This window comes from Trachypithecus francoisi, unplaced genomic scaffold, assembly GCF_009764315.1.
Source record: "Trachypithecus francoisi isolate TF-2019V2 unplaced genomic scaffold, Tfra_2.0 Lachesis_group10, whole genome shotgun sequence".
NCBI lineage: Eukaryota > Metazoa > Chordata > Mammalia > Primates > Cercopithecidae > Trachypithecus > Trachypithecus francoisi.
In genome coordinates, this window is record NW_022681455.1 from 56,237,165 (window position 1) to 56,256,691 (window position 19,527).

Sequence of the window (19,527 nt, forward strand, 5' to 3'; positions counted from 1 at the left end):
CATTCAGCAGTTTCTTCTGGTGAGCCTTAACTAAATATACAGAGTAGATAAGTAGTACATAGAAAGTTGGAAACAGTATAGAACAGCCTAGAGAGAGTCTGTCCCTCTTCCTATCCAGGTACCCAGAGACTTTCTCAAATATAAAACGGTGGCCATGACTTGAAAAGAAGCAAGAAATTTTTATACCTGATCAGGAGAAAAACAGCATAAGCAGATCCCAAGATTACCTAAATCCTAAATATCAGAAGTAGCAAAAAGTGTTTGTAAAATGGCAATGATAAATACATTAAAGAATCTAGTAAATAAGATGGAAAACATGTACAAAGATGTGGAAAATTTCAGAAGGCAGATGAAAACTATACATAAAGATACAAAGAAAAACTCTTGCAATTAAAAATGTACATCGGAAAATGGCTTACACAATGGGTTTACCTGCATCCATTGGAGGAAAAGATAAGTAAACTTGAAGATAAGTGAATAGAAATTATCAAAAAATGAAACCCCAAGGCATAAAAACATGATAAAAGGAATAGAGCATCTAGAACTTACGGAACAATATCAAGTGATCTTGATTTAGCATATAAGTAAATTTTTCTCACAAAAAAGGAGAGAATGAAGAAATATTTGAAAAGACATGGCCAAAAATTTTCCAAATTAATGAAAGCCACCAATGCTCAGATCAAAGAACTTCAGCAAACCCCAAGTGAGACACAAAGTTAATCATACCTGCATACATCATATACAATCAACTGAAAATCAAAATAAAATATAAAATTCCTAAAACTGGGCTGGGCGCGGTGGCTCACGTCTGTAATACCAGCACTTTGGGAGGCTGAGGCGGGTGGATCACGAGGTCAGGAGATCAAGAGCATTCTGGCTAACATGGTGAAATCCCGTCTCTACTAAAATTACAAAACAAATTAGCCAGGCATGGTGACTGGCCCCTATAGTCCCAACTACTTGGGAGGCTGAGGCAGGAGAATGGCGTGAACCCGGGAGGCAGAGCTTGCAGTGAGCCGAGATCGCGCCACTGCACTCCAGTCTGGGCGACTGGGCAAGAGTCCATCTCAAAAAAAAAAAATTCCTAAAACTGGCCAGAGGAAAAATGTTACATTACCCACAGAGGGACAGCAGTAAGGATTTTAGACAGAAATTTTCTAGTAATAAACTGAGCACTCAATCAGAAAGAGATAAAAATCCTAAATGTGTGGACATCTAATATTAAAGCTTCTAAATATATGAAACAAAAAAATGAAAAAAAAATAAGCAGAGACACATTAAAAATAATGTGAGGTTTTAATATCTAGCACTCAGTATTATTTAATTAGACCAGAAAAAATCAGTGGAACAGAAGGTTTGGACAACACTATTATTAACCAGCTTCACCTAGTTAATATTTACAAAACACTCCAACTAACAACAGAAGAAAACATATTGTTTTGTAATGCATATGAAACAGTCACCAAAAAATATGCTGGAGAGAAAACAAGTCTCAGATTTCAAAAAATTGAAACCATACAGATTGTGTTCCTTGACCAAAGGGCATCTGGATATGAAGTTTTCTTTCTTGAAAAGCATTTTATTAAAAATGTAACTTATTAGTAGATAATTGGATGAGTTTCAATAAATAGTATTTTTCTAGGACTTTGGCTATTTCACCTCTCCACTCATCATCTTTCTGCTATCTATAGGATCTGTAGTTGTCCTACAGACTTTCAGAAATGAAAGTCCTAAAATACTTTGAAATTAAGCAACATACTTCTAAATAATCCATGAGTTTTTAAAAGTCAAAGAAGTTTTTAAATATTTCAAACTCAATAATTTTTTAAATCAAATATTTTGTGATACAGCTAAAGCAGCACTTAGAGAGAAATTTTAGCTTTAAAAGCATATATTAAACAAAAATGAAACCAGTATCTAAGCTTCCACCTTAAGAAGCTAAAAATAGTACAATACATTAAAGTCAAAAAGTAGAAAAAACTATGAAATATAAATTTGAAAGACAATTTAAAAAATAAATAATTAAAAAGTTAATTATTTGGACAAATGAATATACCGATATGCCTTAGTAATTATAACCAAGAAAACACAGAGAAAACATAAATAATTGCCTAAGTCAGTATTCAAATAGAAAGCACCACTTTAGATCCTACAAACATTAAAAGGGTAACTGGACGGGTAAAATGAACAGTCTTTGAAAAACACTATTTATTGAAATTGGTCCAATTATTTAATAAAGAAGTTAAATTATTAATCAAAAACATTCCCACAAAGAAAACTCCTGGTCCAGATAGCTTCACCAGTAATTTCTTCCAACAATTTCTACAAAACAGTCAAGGGAAAAAAATAAAATAAAACTATTTGTTTCAGTGGAATTAAATGAAAATAAAGAAGAAGTGAACTCCCCCCAATTTTTATTATGAGGCCAACACAACCCTAGTAAAAAAAAAGAAAAAAAAAAAAAAAACCTAGACAAAGATATTACAAAAAACTATAGTCCACTGATTTAGCATATAAGTAAATTTTCCATTATTCTTTATGAACAAGGATATAAAAATCTATGACAAAATATTAGCTAATTAAATATAACAATATATTTTAAAATATCTTGACCATGTGGGATTTATTAGAGAGATGCAAGATGGGTTTCACACTCAAAATTCAACTTATATAATGTACTATAGTAAGAGACTAGAAAAAAAAAAATCACATGAACATCTCAATTTATGCATCAAAAGTTCTTAACAAAATTTAACATTCATTTATGATAAAACTTTCAGCAAACTAAGAGTAGGACTTAACCTATGAATGTGAATGCTGTCTATAAAAAAATCTACATACAACATCACACTGAGTTGTGAAATACTAAATTCTTCCCTTCTCAAATCAGTAAGTAGCTAAGGATACATTCTCATACCACTTCTATTCAAAAATGTACAGGGAGTTCTAGTGACCGCCATGGGCACAAATGAGAAATAAAACATGTAAAGATTATAAAGGAAAAAATAAAATTGTCATTATTTATAGAAAACATGATAATGTACATAGAAAGTGGAATCTACAAAAACAATAGTAGAACAAAGTGAATTTAGCAAGGTCACAAGACACAAGATAATGGTTTCATTATTGGGAAAAAAAATACCATTTTCAATAGTATCAAAAGTATTATAAATGTGGAAATAAAGCTAATGAAATATGGAAAGACCTCTGTACTGAAACATTGCAAAATTAAAGAAACCAAATAAATGGAGAGATCCATATTCAGAATTAAAAGACTCAATATTATTAACATGTCCACCCTTCCCAAATGGTCTATAGATTCAACAAAATCCCAATTTTTAAAATTAACAAATATTCTAAAACATGAATAAAATGCAAATGATTTTGAATTGGAACAATCTTGAAAAAGAACTCTCTTAATAACAAAGTTGGAGAACTGGTATTATCTGATACTGACTTATGTCAGTCTGCTTTCTGTTGTTATAACTGAATACCCGAGATGGAGTAATTTATAAAGAAAATACATTTATTTCTTACAGTTCTGAAGGCTGGAAAGCCCCGGGTCTAAGGGTGAAATCTGGTGAGGGCCTTACAGCTGGTGGGGGTTTTCTGCAGAGTCTCTGTGTGGTACAGGGTACCACATGGTGAGGGGGCTCAGGAGAGAGAACTTACCTGGCTTTTTATAACAGAACTACTTTCCTGATAACTAACCCACTCCCATGGTAATCCATTAATCAACTAACCCATGAAAAGGATGTATCTATCTGTGACAACAGAACCCTCATGACCTAATCACCTCTTAAAGGACCTACCTCCTAGTACCTTTACACTGGAGATTAAGTTTCAACATGAGTTTCAGAGGCGGCAAACATTCAAACCATAGCAACTTGCTACAGAAATCAAGAAAGTATGGTACTATATTGACATAAAGATAGGCATAGAACAGAACACAATAGAGTTTTGGTAACAGATCCACACTTACATGGTCAACTGATTGATTGTCAACAAAAATGTCAAAGTAGTTGCGTAGGAAAGGAAAGTCTTTTCAATAAACATTGCTGAATCAACTGAAAAAACACATGGAATAAAATGAACCTGGACTCCTACCTCATTTCACATAAGAAAATTAAATGGAACATAGATCTAAATGTAAAAGCTAAAACTATAAGTCTTCAAAGAAAAAACATAAGAGAATATCTTCACAACTTTAGGATTAAGGTGAATATTTCTTAGGACACAAAAACCACTAGCAGTTTTAAAATAAGTACATCAGATTTAATCAAAATTAAACATTTCCATTCCTTAAAAGACACCATTTAAGAATGCAAGCCAATGTTCGCATTAAAATATTTCTGACAAATGACTCATATCAGAAAACATAGATAATAAAAAGAAAAACAACACAATTTTTTAAATGAGTAAAAGGTCTTGAACAGACACATTACAAAAGAAGATACAGAAATGGCCAATAAGCACATGAAATAGTACTCATCATCACTAGTCATCAGGGAAATGCACAGTAAAACAGCAGTAAGATATGATTTCTTTTTTCTTTTTTCTTTTTTTTTTTTTTGAGACGGAGTCTTGCTCTGTCACCTGGGCTGGAGTGCAAGTGCAATGGTACGATCTCGGCTCATTGCAAGCTCCACCTCCCGGATTCACGCCATTCTCCTGCCTCAGCCTCCCGAGTAGCTGGGACTACAGGCGTCCGCCACCACGCCCGGCTAATTTTTTGTATTTTTAGTAGAGACGGGGTTTCCCCATGTTGGCCAGGATGGTCTTGATCTCCTGACCTCGTGATCTGCCCGCCTTGGGCTCCCAAAGTGCTGAGATTACAGGCATGAGCCACCGTGCCTGGCCAATATGATTTCACACCTACAAAAATAGCTAAAATTAAAAGACTGATAATATCAAATGTTCACAAGTATATGTGAAGAAACTGGAATTCATACATTGTTGGCGAGATTGAAAACAGATATAATCACTTTACAGAACTGTTAGGTAAAGTTTCTTATAAACTATGGCCAGTGATTTTTCTGCTAGGTATGTAGCCTAGAGAAATGAAATTGTGTGCCCATAGCAAAAGACCAGCAGTGTTTACAGTAGTTTTATTCATAATAATTTCAAACTAAAAATAACCCAAGTGCTATCAACAGGACAATAAATATACAAGTTGTGTGATATATTCATACAATGAAATACTACTCAGCAGCTCTGGGCATGGGATCTCTGAAAATAAGGAAGCAGCCCGAGTTAGGAACTTAAAGATAAAACTCCCATCTCCCTGGACAGAGCACCTGGGGGAAGGGCGGCTGTGGGCACAGCTTCAGCAGACTTAAACGTCCCTGCCTGATGGCTCTGAAGAGACCAGTGGACCTCCCAGCACAGCGTTCGATCTCTGCTAAGGGTCGGACTGCCTCCTCAAGTGGGTCCCTGATGCCCATGCATCCTGACTGGGAGATACCTCCCAGTAGGGACCAACAGACATCTCGTACAGGAGAACTCTGCCTGGCATCTGGCAGGTGTCCCTCTGGGACAAAGCTTCCCTGGAAAGGAGAAAGAACAGGCAGCAATCTTTGCTGTTCTGCAGCCTCTACTGGTGATACCCAGGCAAACAGGATGTGGAATGGACCTCCAGCAAACTCCAGCAGACCTGCAGCAGACAGGCCTGACTGTTAGAAGGAAAACGAACAAACAAAAAGGAATAGCATATCCACTCAAGGACCCCATCTGAAGGTCACCAACATCAAAGACCAAAGGTAGATAAATTCACAGAGATGGGGAGAAACCAGTGCAAAAATGTTGAAAATTCCAAAAACCAAAACACCTCTTGTCCTCCAAAGGATCACAACTCCTCACCAGCAAGGGAACAAAACTGGACAGAGAATGAGTCTGACGAATTGACAGAAGTAGGCTTAAGAAGGTGGGTAATAACAAACTCCTCCAAGCTAAAGGACCATGTTCTAACCTGATGTAAGGAAGATAAGAACCTTGAAAAAAGGTTAGATGAATTGATAACTAGAATAACCAGTTTAGAGAAGAACACAAATGACCTGATGGAGCTGAAAAATACAGCAAGAGAACTTCGTGAAGCATACACAAGTATCAATAGCTGAATCAATCAAGCGGAAGAAAGGATACTAGAGATTGAAGATCAACTTAATGAAATAAAGTGAGAAGAGAAGATTAGAGAAAAAAGAATAAAAAGGAATGAACAAAGCCTCCAAGAAATATGGGACTATGTGAAAAAACCAAATCTATATTTGACTGGTGTACCTGAAAGTGACGGGGAGAATGGAACCAAGCTGGAAAACACTCTTTGGGATATTTTCCAGGAGAACTTCTCTAACCTGGAAAGACAGGCCAACATTCAAATTCAGGAAATACAGAGAACACCACAAAGATACTGCTCGAGAAGAGCAACCCCAAGACATATAATTGTCAGATTCACCAAGGTTGAAATGAAGGAAAAATGTTAAGGGCACCAGAGAGAAAAGTTGGGTTACCCATAAATGGAAGCCCATCAGACTAATAGCAGATCTCTCAGCAGAAACCCTACAAGCCAGAAGAGAGTGGAGGCCAATATTCTACATTATTAAAGAAAAGAATTTTCAACCCAGAATTTCATATCCAGTCAACCTAAGCTTCATAAGCTAAGGAGAAATAAAATCCTCTAAAGACAAGCAAATGCTGAGAAATTTATCTCACCACCAGGCCTGCCTTACAAGAGCTCCTGAAGGAAGCACTAAACATGGCAAGGAAAAACTAGTAGCAGCCACTGCAAAAACATACCAAACTGTAAAGACGATCGACACTATGAAGAAACAAATTCAAAAGCTAGCAGAAGACAAGAAATAACTAAGATCAGAGCAGAACTGAAGGAGACAGAAACACGAAAAACCCTTCAAAAAATCATCAAATCCAGGAGCTGGTTTTCTGAAAAGATCAACAAAATAGATAGACTGCTATGAAGACTAATAAAGAAGAAAAGAGAGAAGAATCAAATAGACACAATAAAAAATGATATAGGGGATCCCACAGAAATACAAACTACCATCAAAGAATACTATAAACATGTCTATGCAAATAAACTAGAAAACTAGAATAAACGGATAAATTTCTGGACACATACACCCTCCCACATCTAAATCAGGAAAAAGTCGAATCCCTGAATAGACCAATAACAAGTTCTAAAATTGAGGCAGTAATTAATAGCTTACCAACCAAGGAAAGTCCAGGACCAGACGGATTCACAGCCGAATTCTACCAGAGGTACAAAGAGGAGCTGGTACCACTCCTTCTGAAACTGTTCTAAACAACAGAAAAGGAGAGAATCCTCCCTAACTGATTTTATGAGGCCAGCATCATCCTGATACAAAAACCTGGCAGAGACACAACAAAAAAAGAAAATTTCAGGCAAATATACCTGATGAACATCAATGCAGAAATCCTCAATAAAATACTGGCAAACCGAATCCAGTAGCACATCAAAAACTTTATCCACCACGATCAAGTCAGGTTCATCCCTGGGATGCAAGTCTGGTTCAACATATGCAAATCAATAAATGTAATTCATCATATAAACAACACCAATGTCAAAAACCCCATGATTATCTCAATAGGTGCAGAAAAGGCCTTCAACAAAATTCAACACCCCTTCATGCTAAAAACCCTCCATAAGCTAGGTATCAATGGAACATATCTCAAAATAATAAGAACTATTTATGACAAACCCACAGCCAATATCATACTGAATAGGCAAAACTGGAAGCATTCCCTTTGAAAACCAGCACAAGACAAGGATGCCCTCTCTCACCATTCCTATTCAACATAGTATTGGAAGTTCTGGCCATGGCAGTCAGGCAAGAGAAAGAAATAATGGGTACTCAAATAGGAAGAGAGGAAGTCAAATTGTCTCAGTTTGCAGATGACAAGACTGTATATTTAGAAAATCCCATCATCTCAGCCCAAAATCTTCTTAAGCCGGTAAGCACTTCAGCAAACTCTCAGGATACAAAATCAATGTCCAAAAAGCACAAGCATTCTTATACACCAATAACAGACAAACAGACAGTCAATAATCCTAGCACTCTGGGAGGTGGAGGTGGGCAGATCACAAGGTTAGGAGTTCTAGACCAGCCTGAACAACATGGTGAAACCTGTCTCTACTAAAAATACCAAAAACACAACAAAAAGTTGGGTGTGGTGGCAGTTGCCTGTAGTCTCAGCTACTGGGGAGGCTAAAGCAGGAGAAATGCCTGAACCAGGGAAGCAGAGGTTGCAGTGAGCTGAGATCACACCACTGCACTCCAGACTAGACAACAGGGCAAGACTCACCAGAGAGCCAAATCAAGAGTGAACTCCCATTCACTATTGCTACAAACAGAATAAAATACCAAAGAATACAACTTACAAGGGAAGGACCTCTTTAAGAAGTACTACAAACCACTGCTCAAGGAAGTAAGAGAGGACACAAACAAGTGGAAAAACAGTCCATGCTCATGGAAAGGAAGAATCAATATCGTGAAAATGACCATACTGCCCATTGGCTTTCTTCACAGAATTGGAAAAAACTACTTTAAACTTCATATAGAACCAAAAAAGAGCCCACATAACCAAGACAATCCTAAGCAAAAAGAACAAAGCTGGAGGCATCATGCTACCTGACTTCAAACTATACTACAAGGCTACAGTAACCAAAACAGCATGGTACTGGTACCAAAACAGATATAGAGACAATGGAGGCCTTGGAAACAAAACCACACATCTACAAACATCTTATCTTTGACAAACCTGACACAAACAAGCAACAGGGAAAAGATTCCCTATTTAATAAATGATGTTGGGAAAACTAGCTAGCCATATGCAGAAAAGTGAAACTGGACCCCTTCCTTACACCTTATACAAAAATCAATGCAGGATAGATTAAAGACTTAAACAAAAGACCTTAAACCATAAAAATCCTAGAAGAAAACCTAGGCAATACCATTCAGGACATAGGCATGGGCAAAGACTTCATGTCTAAAATACCAAAAGCAATGACAACAAACACTAAAATTGACAAATGGGATTGAATTAAACTAAAGAGCTTGTGCATAGCAAAATAAACTACCATAAGAATGGGAGAAAAATGTTGTAATCTATCTATCTATGCAACTGACAAAGAGCTAATATCCAGAATCTACAAAGAACTTAAACAAATTTACAAGAAAAAACAACCCCATCAAAAAGTAGGCAAAGGATAAGAACAGACATTTCTCAAAAGAAGACATTTATGCAGCCAACAAGCATATGAAAAAAGCTCATCATCACTGGCCATCAGAGAAATGCAAATCAAAACCACAATGAGATACCATCTCACGCCAGTTAGAATGATGATCACTAAAAAGTCAGGAAACAACAGATGCTGGAGAGGATTAGGAGAAATAGGAATGCTTTTACACTGTTGGTGGGAGTGTAAATTAGTTCAACCATTGGGGAAGACAGTGTGGTGATTCCTCAAGGATCTAGAACTAGAAATACCATTTGACCCAGCAATCCCATTACTGGGTATATACCCAGAGGATTATAAATCATTATAATATAGGGATATATGCACAGGTATGTTTATTGTGGCACTATTCACAATAGCAAAGACTTGGAACCAACCCAAATGTCCATCAATGATAGACTGGACTAAGGAAATGTGGCACATATACACCATGGAATACTATGCAGTCATAAAAAAGGATGAGTTCATGTCCTTTGCAGGGACATGGATGAAGCTGGGAATCATCATTCTCGGCAAACTATTCCAAGAACAGAAAACCAAACACCGCATGTTCTCACTCATAAGTGGGAGTTGAACAATGAGAACACATGGACACAGGGAGGGGAACATCACACACTGGGGCCTGTTGAGGGGTGGAGGCCTAGGAATAACATTAGGAGAAATTCCCAATGTAGGTGACGGGTTGATGGGTGCAGCAAACCACCCTGGCATGTGTATACCTATGTAACAAAACTGTATATTCTGTTGATGTATCCCAGAACTTAAAGTATAATAAAAAATAATAATTTAATAATTTAAAAAAAGAAATACTAATCAGCAATCAAAAAATCATGAACTGTTACAGGAAACAACATGAATAAATTTAAAACACATTGTATTTAATAAAAGAAGCCAGACACAAAAGAATACATACAGTATGTTTCTAGTTGTATGAAGCCCCAAAACAGGCAAAACTAATCTATGGTGTTAGAAACCAGGAAACCTTTGCCTGAAAGTGGCACAAGTAAACTTCCTGGGTAACAGAAACAGGCTATGTTTGCAAAGTCAGTGTTCGGATATATGAACTCATCTAAGGCAATTAAACCAGATGTGTTATATCTGTATAATTTATTTTATATATAAATGAAAGAAAATCAGTCCATTACTATCAATTTCCAAATTAGGACAGCCCCTCTGCATAAAGAGTTATAAAGGACCAAAAAGAGGCTTTTAAATTTTTTTTGAGAAGAAGTCTCACTCTGTCACCAGGCTGGACTGTAGTGGTGCTATATCAGCTCACTGCAGCCTCTACCTCCCAGGCTCAAGTGATTCTCCTCCCTCAGCCTCCTGATTAGCTGGGACTGCAGGCACACGACACCACGCCCAGCTAACTTTTGTATTTTCAGTAGAGACTAGGTTTCACCATCTTGGCCAGGATGGTCTTGATTTCTTGACCTCATGATCCCAAAGTGCTGGGATTAGAGGCGTGAGCCACCATGCCCAGCCGAGAGGCATTTTTAATGAGTCATCACCAGGATGTGCTGTTTTATGGTAACAACATGTCCTAAGAAATTTTCACCAACTTCCTTCCCAAAAGCCTCAAAATTATTAAGCTCCTCTACAAAAAAAATCTCAGTATTTCTATGTATATGTAATTCATTCAGACTTCTTGGGTAAAGTTAATTCCCTAATGTTATTATAATTTAAATTGACAATCTTTAAAGTAGAAGATACAAAAGGACACTAAATGCATATTATTACCATGTTATTTAATCATTAAAACTGGTGTGGTTCGTAAATATTTCATTATACATATGTTTATGTACTCTTCAAATGAAGTTAGGCTTATCAAATTTTAACACTTAGTTGAATAGGGAGTGTGTTAAACATATGGATGCCCTAACCCTAATCCAGTAGCTTCAGACTGTAGGGGAAGGGACCAACTATTCTTTAAAAATAAATAAATGAATCTCCTCATATGCTAACGTGCACCAAAGTTTTATAAATTCTAGTATGGGGCAATGCAAAATGATAAATAAGAAAAAAAGTCCCTATTTCCGTGGTAGAGAAGTACATTAGCAACCTTAAATAGGGTACTATAACTCAGAATTTCTACAAGCAAAAAATTATAAAGCCTTGATACTCAGAGTAATCAGGTGACCGTTAGCATTCCCATTTCTCAAATGTTAAGGTATATAAAAATCACTTAGAGACCTTACTAAAATGTAGATACTGATTACATAGCTTTAGTTTATAGATGAAGGGTCTTCATTTTGGCTACGGTTTGAATGTTTGTCCCCTCCAAGTTTCATGTTAAAACTTAATCATTAATGCAGCAGTACTGAGAGGCAGGGCTTTTAAAAGATGATTGGGTCATGAGGGCTCTGCCCTTTTTTTTTTTTTTTTTTTTTTTCATTTCTTTTTTTTTTTTTTTTTTTTTTATTATACTTTAAGTTCTAGGGTACATGTGCATGACTTTTATATCATGTATAACTCCCCAATGCAATCCCTCCCTCCTCCCCCCTCCCCATGATAGGCCCCAGTGTGTGATGTTCCCCTTCCCGAGTCCAAGTGATCTCATTGTTCAGTTCCCACCTATGAGTGAGAACATGCGGTGTTTGGTTTTCTCTTCTTGTGATAGTTTGCTAAGAATGATGGTTTCCAGCTGCATCCATCCATTCACAGATTAGTGGATGAATAAATTAATAAATTAATGGACTAGCATAGGAATGGGACTGGTGGTTTTATGAAAAAAGGAAGAGAGACCTCAGCTAGCATGCTCAGTCCCCTCATCATGTTATGCCCTCTGCAGCCTTGTGACTCTGCAGAGAGTCACCACAAGCATGGAGGCCTCACCAGATGTGGCCTCTTGACCTTGGATTTCTCAGCCTTCATAAGAAATGATTTTTTTTCATTAAAATTATGCAGTTTTGAGTATTCTCTTACAAGCAATAGAAAACATACTAAAACAATTAGCAAGCTGCCAGGTGATGCTAATTCTTCTGGTCCATAGACCACACTTTGTGTATTTTGGTGCTAAAAGCTTTTGTCTTTTGTTGTTCTTTTCCCAAAAGTAAAAATAGTGCTGAAATTTCTAAAATATCAGGAATAGTATCTCCCTGGTTTTAAGGATCTGAACCCCAGTCTCTCTGTCTTCCTGAAACAAATGTGGTGGGGGAGGTAAAGAGGGGCAGAACTGTGACCCCAGTAGCATGAACCAAGAGTAGTTTAATATCTATTTTAGCCGGGCGCGGTGGCTCAAGCCTGTAATCCCAGCACTTTGGGAGGCCGAGACAGGCGGATCACGAGGTCAGGAGATCGAGACCATCCTGGCTAACATGGTGAAACCCCGTCTCTACTAAAAATACAAAAACTAGCCGGGCGAGGTGGCGGGCGCCTGTAGTCCCAGCTACTCGGGAGGCTGAGGCAGGAGAATGGCGTAAACCCGGGAGGCGAAGCTTGCAGTGAGCTGAGATCTGGCCACTGCACTCCAGTCTGGGCGACAGAGCGAGACTCCGCCTCAAAAAAAAAAAAAAAAAAAAAAAAAAATTTCTATTTTAGTTCACTTAGAATAGTAAGAAAAAAGAAAGAGTGACAATTCGAATAAATAAAATTATAAAGAGGAGCCATTATAAATGATATTTCAGAGACACAAAAATATTATGAGACTACTATAAAAATTATATGCTAACAAACTATATAACATAAATTTCTAGAAACTTAAAACTTACTAAAACTGAATGATGATGAAATACAAAATCCTAACAGACCTATAACTAGTAAAGAGATTAAATCAGCAAACAAAACCTCCCAACAAAGAAAGGTCCAGAACCAGACAGCTTCATGATGAATTCTATTAGACTTTAAAAGGAGAATTAATGCCAATTCTCCCCAAACTCTTCCAAAATATTAAAGAAAAGAAAATACTTCAAACTCAATTTATGAGGCTGGCTTTACCCTAATAACAAAGCCAGACAAGAACACTACAAGAAAAAAAAAATCACAGGCCAATATCCCTGATGAACATGGATGTAAAATTTCTCAACAACCTACTAGTAAACTAAATTCAACAGTACATTCAAAGTGTCATATGCATGACCTAGTGGGATTTATCCCTGAGATGCAAGGATGGTCCAACATAGGTAAATCAATAAATATGATATACCACATTAAAAACAAAGAATAAAATTATATGATCATCTAAATACACACCAAAACAAAAGCATCTGACAAAATTCACCATCATTTTATAATTTAAAAAAACTCAATAAATTAGGTATGGAATGAATGAACTTCAACATAATAAAGGCCGTATATGACAAATCCACAGCTACTATTATACTGATGGTTAAAAGCTGAAAGCTTCTCCTCTAAGATCAGGGAAAAAACAAGGGTGCCCAGTCTCACTACTTCTCTACAACATAATACCAGAAGTCCTAGCCAAACCAATTAGGCAAGAAAAAGAAACAAAGGCATCCAAATTGGAAAGGAAGAAGTAACATTGTTTCTATTAGCATGTGGCATAATCTTATTGTAGAAGGCCTTAAAGACTCTACCAAGAAAGTATTAAAACAAATAAATTCAATAAACTTGTGGGATACAAAATCAACACATAAAAGTCAGTTGCCATTTCTATGTCTTAATAATGAACAATCCTAAAACAAATTAAGAAAGCAATATAATTTACAATAGCATCAAAAGGAATAAAATACTCAGAAATAAATTCAACCAAGGAGGTGAGATATCTGTACATTGAACACTCTAAACCATTGATGAAAGAAATTGAAGAAGACACAAATACAATTCTTCACACTGATAAATGGAAAGATATCCACATTCATGAATTGGAGGAATTAATATTGTTCAAATGTCCATACCACCCAAAAGGATCCATAGATTTAGTTCAATCATTATCAATATCTCAATGGCATTTTTTACAAAAATCAAAAAATTAAGTCCTAAAATTTGTATGGAACCACAAAAAACCCAAATATCTAAAGCAATCTTGAACAAGAAAAACAAAACTGGAGGCATCACACTTCCTGATTCAAGTTATATTATAAAGCTATAGTAATTAAAACAATGGTACTGGCATAAAAACAGTTGCACAAACCACTGGAACAGGATAGAGGGCCAAGAAATAAACCCATGCATATATAGTTAATTTTCCACAAAATGTCAAGAAAGGATAGTCTCTTCAACAAATAGTGCTGGGAAAACTAGATATCCATGTGCAAAAGAATGAAATTGGACCCTTATAGCATACACAAAAACTAACTCAAAATGGATTAAAGACAAACAAAAGACATGAAATCACAAAACTTCTAGAAGAAAACACAGGGGAAAAGCTTAATAACACTGGTCTTGGCAATGACTCTTTGGATTTGACAACAAAAGCACAGACAACAAAGATAAAAATAAACAAGTGGGACTACATCAAACTAATAAGTTTATGCACAGCAAAGGAAACAATTGATGAAATAAAAAGGCAATCTATAGAATGGAAGAAAATATCTGCAAACCATATATCTGAAAAAGAATTAGTATCTAAAATACAAAAGAAACCCATACAATTCAATAGCAAATTAAAAAACTGATTAAAGAATGGGCAAATGACGTGAATAGACAATTTTCCAAAGAAGACATACAAATGGTCAACAAGTATATAAGATGTTCAACATCACTACATCACTAGTTATCAGGGAAATGCAAATCAAAATGGCACCACTTCATACCTGTTAGCAAGGCTATTATCAAAAAGCCAAAAGATAGCAAGCATGGGTGAAGACTGGAGAAAAGGGAATACTTGTACACTGTTGGTGGAACTTTAAATTGATACAGCCATTATGAAAAATAGTATAGAGGTTCCTCAAAAAATTAAAAGTAGAACTACTATATGAACCAGTAATTTTACTACTGGATATGTTTCCAAAGGAAATAAAATCACTATCTCAAATAGGTATCCGCTGTCTCATATTCATTGCAGCATTAAGACGACCATATGAACCAGCAATCCTACTACTGGATATATTTCCAAAGGAAATAAAATCACTATCTCAAAGAAGTATCTACAGTCCCATATTCAATGCAGCATTATTTACAGTAGCCAAGCTATGGAAACATCCTAAGTGTTCATCAACTGAAGAATGAATAAAGAAACTGGGGTGTGTGTACACATACACACACTCTCACACAGAAGAGAATACTATCTAGACTTACAAAAAAAGAAAATCCTACCATTTCCAACAACATGGATAAACCTGGAGGACAGTGAGCTAAGTGAAATAAGCCATACACAGAAAGACAAATACTGCATGATCGCATGCTGAAATCTAAAAAATTAAAGCCAAACTCAGAAACAGAGAGTAGAATGTTGATTAACCCAGGCTGGTGAAGAGTCAGAGAGATGTTGGTCAAAGGGTGCAAACTTTGATATATATGATGAATACATTCTGGAGACCTAATGTACAGCATGGTAACTACAGTTAATAATTTATTTTATACTTGAAATTTGCTGAGGGACTAGATCTCAAGTTTCCTTACCACAAAAAAGAAAGATAACTAATGAGGTAATTGATATGCTAGTTAGCTTGATTGTGGTAATCATTTCATAATGTATACTTTTATCACATCATGTTATCAACCTAAAATATATACAATTTTTATTTGTCAGTCATACCTCAAAAAGCTGGGGTAAAACTGTTTAACCTCACATAAATAACAATTAAAATAAGAAAAAAGGAATACAGGCCAACAAGGCCTGCAGCACAGTCTGCAGACCAATGAATGGCATACTAAGTAAACAAAAAGTCTTTTATGTTAAGAAACAAAAAGTGAAAGGCAGAGTAAGGAGGCCATGCTTTCAGGTCTATTTCACATGTCATTTGGAAATACTATATCATAGCTCATCTTCCTTCTCAGTAAGAAATTAAATGGGTCATTAGACACTTTGCCTAAATTCTACTTTTCCAAAAGCTTTAGAATATGTATGCTTAACATTTGTCTTGATAGGAATTTGGAATAACTACGGTGTCAGGAGTGAACTATGACGGAAAATAAAGGTTTCCCTCAAGAATGAGACTACTAATTAAAACAGGAGTTTTCTTTTTTATTAACTGAAAGTGGCTCTACAGATGTAGAAGGACTAGGATGATATTTGGAGTCAGAGATCCTGGGCATAGATGTTGAATCTTTCCCTTCCCAGATCTTCCCACAAAACCTTGTGAGAAATGCTACCACAGAGACAGAGGTACAGTGCTTCAATTCACCTGCAGAGTTGGGTCTAACTTGTACCCAGAACTGCTTAAAGCCTGCTTGTGATGGTAACTATTACAGTTTCAGGGTCTCCACTACATGATGCTTACATCCTTAACAGCAGAAAGTCCTTAGTTACTTGCCTCACTTCTAGTGAATTAGACTGTAAAGAATATTGATATATATGCTACCTTCTCAAACATGGAATTCTGTTTTTTTTTTTATCAACCTTTCAATGGTACATAAATCATTCTTAATAGGTGATAGAAAAAGAAGAAATTATGTAGGAATTTAAACTGAGCTCACCTGTTAATATGGAATATATAGAAGGCTAAATAGACATCAAGAAATCCAGGTTATAGAGTTAACACTGCCATTAACTAACTATAACTTAAAGAACATCCTTCTTAGTGGTTTTCTAATGCTTAGGAAAAAGAGAGGTAAACTTGGTAATCTGTATCTGCCTTTCAACATGAAAACAATGATTCATATTATCTGTCATCAAAGGATTGTTGTGATAATTAAAATTTATACTTTTAAAACTGCTTTGAGAAAACTTTGGTTTATTTAATCTTGAGAATGTTGAGATAATGAGGCCTGATTGGGTCATATGGTTTGCCTCCTGCATGTACTCAAAAGCAACAGACTCAAAAACCAAGTTTGCTGACTCCAGAGTCCTTTCCATTACATTCATTCAACAACAAACATTTATTAAGTGCCTACTGTGTGACAGATACTCTTTAGGTGCTGGGAACTCAGAGGTGACAAAACTAAATAAGGAATCTGCTTCCATGCAGTTTGTGCCACAGACTAAAAAAATACATAAGATAATTTCAGATACTGTTAAGTGTATAATGAAAACAGTAATGTATCACTTGAGGCCAGGAGGAGAGGAAGGGCTCCGTTAGATTTGGAGGTCAAAGAAGGCCTCTCTGAAAAGGTAACACTTGAGCTGACACTTAAGCAACATGAAGGAGCCACACTTGATTGGACCTGGGGACAAGCTTTCCATTCCTTTGATGGAGTAAGTTTGGTTTGTTCCAGGAACAGAAAGGTCGGTGAGTCATGCGTGTGAGAGCAAGAGGAAGAATGACAGGGACTAAAGTAAAGTAGCATGATTCACAAGCATTATGTTCAGTTTAGAATTGTTTTTCCTAAATGCAAAGCTTGTCTATTAAAGGGTTTTAAGCATGGGTGCATCAAGATCTGCTTTTCATACTAAGTTGGTCATCTCACTTTGAAAACTAAAGTGCTCCATAAAAATGCAAGAATTATTTCATTTTGGCCGGGTGCGGTGGCTCACGCCTGTCATCCCAGCACTTTGGGAGGCCGAGTTGGGCGGATCACCTGAGGTTGGGAGTTTGAGACCAGCCTAACCAACATGGAGAAACCCTGTCTCTACTAAAAATAGAAAAAATTAGCCAGGCGTGGTGGCGCATGCCTGTAATCCCAGCTACTCAGGACGCCGAGGCAGGAGAATCGCTTGAACCCTGGTGGTGGAGGTTGTGGTGAACCAAAACTGTGCCATTGCACTGCAGCCTGGGCAACAAGAAGGAAACACGGTCTCAAAAAATAATTATTATTATTATTTCATTTTAAGATGTAGGAAATCAAAAGCGCAATTGATCTATTAATGTCCTCTTTTGCCTTTCACATCTCTTCCATTTTGTTACATATTATATTCCAGTGTCATCATTGCTAGATTATATTTATAAATAAATAAATATTTGTGAGTAAATTTCTCAGAATAGTGGACACAAATGAGAACAAGTTCCTTGTCCCCTCACAATGAATGTATCTTTCAATGGATCACCGGAGAGTCATGGGAATTAGCATGAGGAGCCACCAGGAATGTAATAAAAGTTTTCAAAATGAGGGACTGTCAGGAAAGATGCCCTCTCAAAATTTGCTTACTATGCTTGGTTATGAAACTTTAAATAAAAGTAAAGACTAAATACAGTCCACTCTTGAGACACTAACTCATGCTTATTTAAAGGTTCTGTCTTTGAACTAAATTGTAAAACAGGACAAGGTGGAGAGGCTGAAATTCTGGTCCCTGCTCTTTTACACAGACTTCTATAGTGTTCTATATTCTGACATTAAGGTATTAGGAGGAAGTATCAATTGGAACAGAATAGAATTTAGCAGGGCAAAATGCTGGAAAACTTGTAAAAAAATTTAAGAATTTTTAAGACAGAAAATTAACAAGGATATTCAGGACTTGAACTCAGCTCTGGACCAAGTGGACCTAAATAGACATCTACAGAAATCTCCACCCCAACTCAATGAAATATGTTTATTTACAGACAAGCAAATGCTCAGAGATTTTACCACCACCAGGCCTGCCTTACAAGAGCTCCTGAAGGAAGCACTAAACATGGAGAGGAAAAACTGGTAGCAGCCACTGCAAAAACAGTTCTAGAAAAAGTGTGATGTGGTGCGGATTAGGATACATATGTATTCTATATATATATATAATTCTATAGATCCTAATATATATTAGATATATATTCTATATATATAGATTCTAATATATATATTCTAATCAGCACCACATCACACTTATTCTAGGATTGACCACATAAATGAAAGTAAAACACTCCTCAGCAAATGCAAAAGAACGAAAATCATAACAAACAGTCTCTCAGACCAGAGTGGAATCAAAATGGAACTCAGGATTAAGAAACTCAGTCAAAACTGCACAACTACATGGAAACTGAACAACCTACTCATGAATGACTACTGGGTAAATAACAAAATGAAGACAGAAATAAAGACGTTCTTTGAAATCAATGACAACAAAGACACAACATACCAAAATCTCTGGGACACATTTAAATCAGTGTGTAGAGGGAAATTTATAGCACTAAATGCCCACAAGAGAAAGCAGGAAAGATCTAAAATTGACACCCTAACATCAAAATTAAAAGAACTAGAGAAGCAACAGCAAACAAATTCAAAAGCTAGCAGAAGATAAGAAATAACTAAGATCAGAGCAAAACTGAAGGAGACAGAGATAGGAA

General features: G+C 36.3%; 1 protein-coding gene across 2 annotated transcripts in view; it reads right to left on the reverse strand.

The window, feature by feature from the left end:
- COL21A1 (collagen type XXI alpha 1 chain) overlaps nucleotides 1-19,527 on the reverse strand; it is a 201,247-nt gene that overhangs the window by 138,675 nt on the left and 43,045 nt on the right. The gene's annotated exons all lie outside the window — the stretch shown is intronic.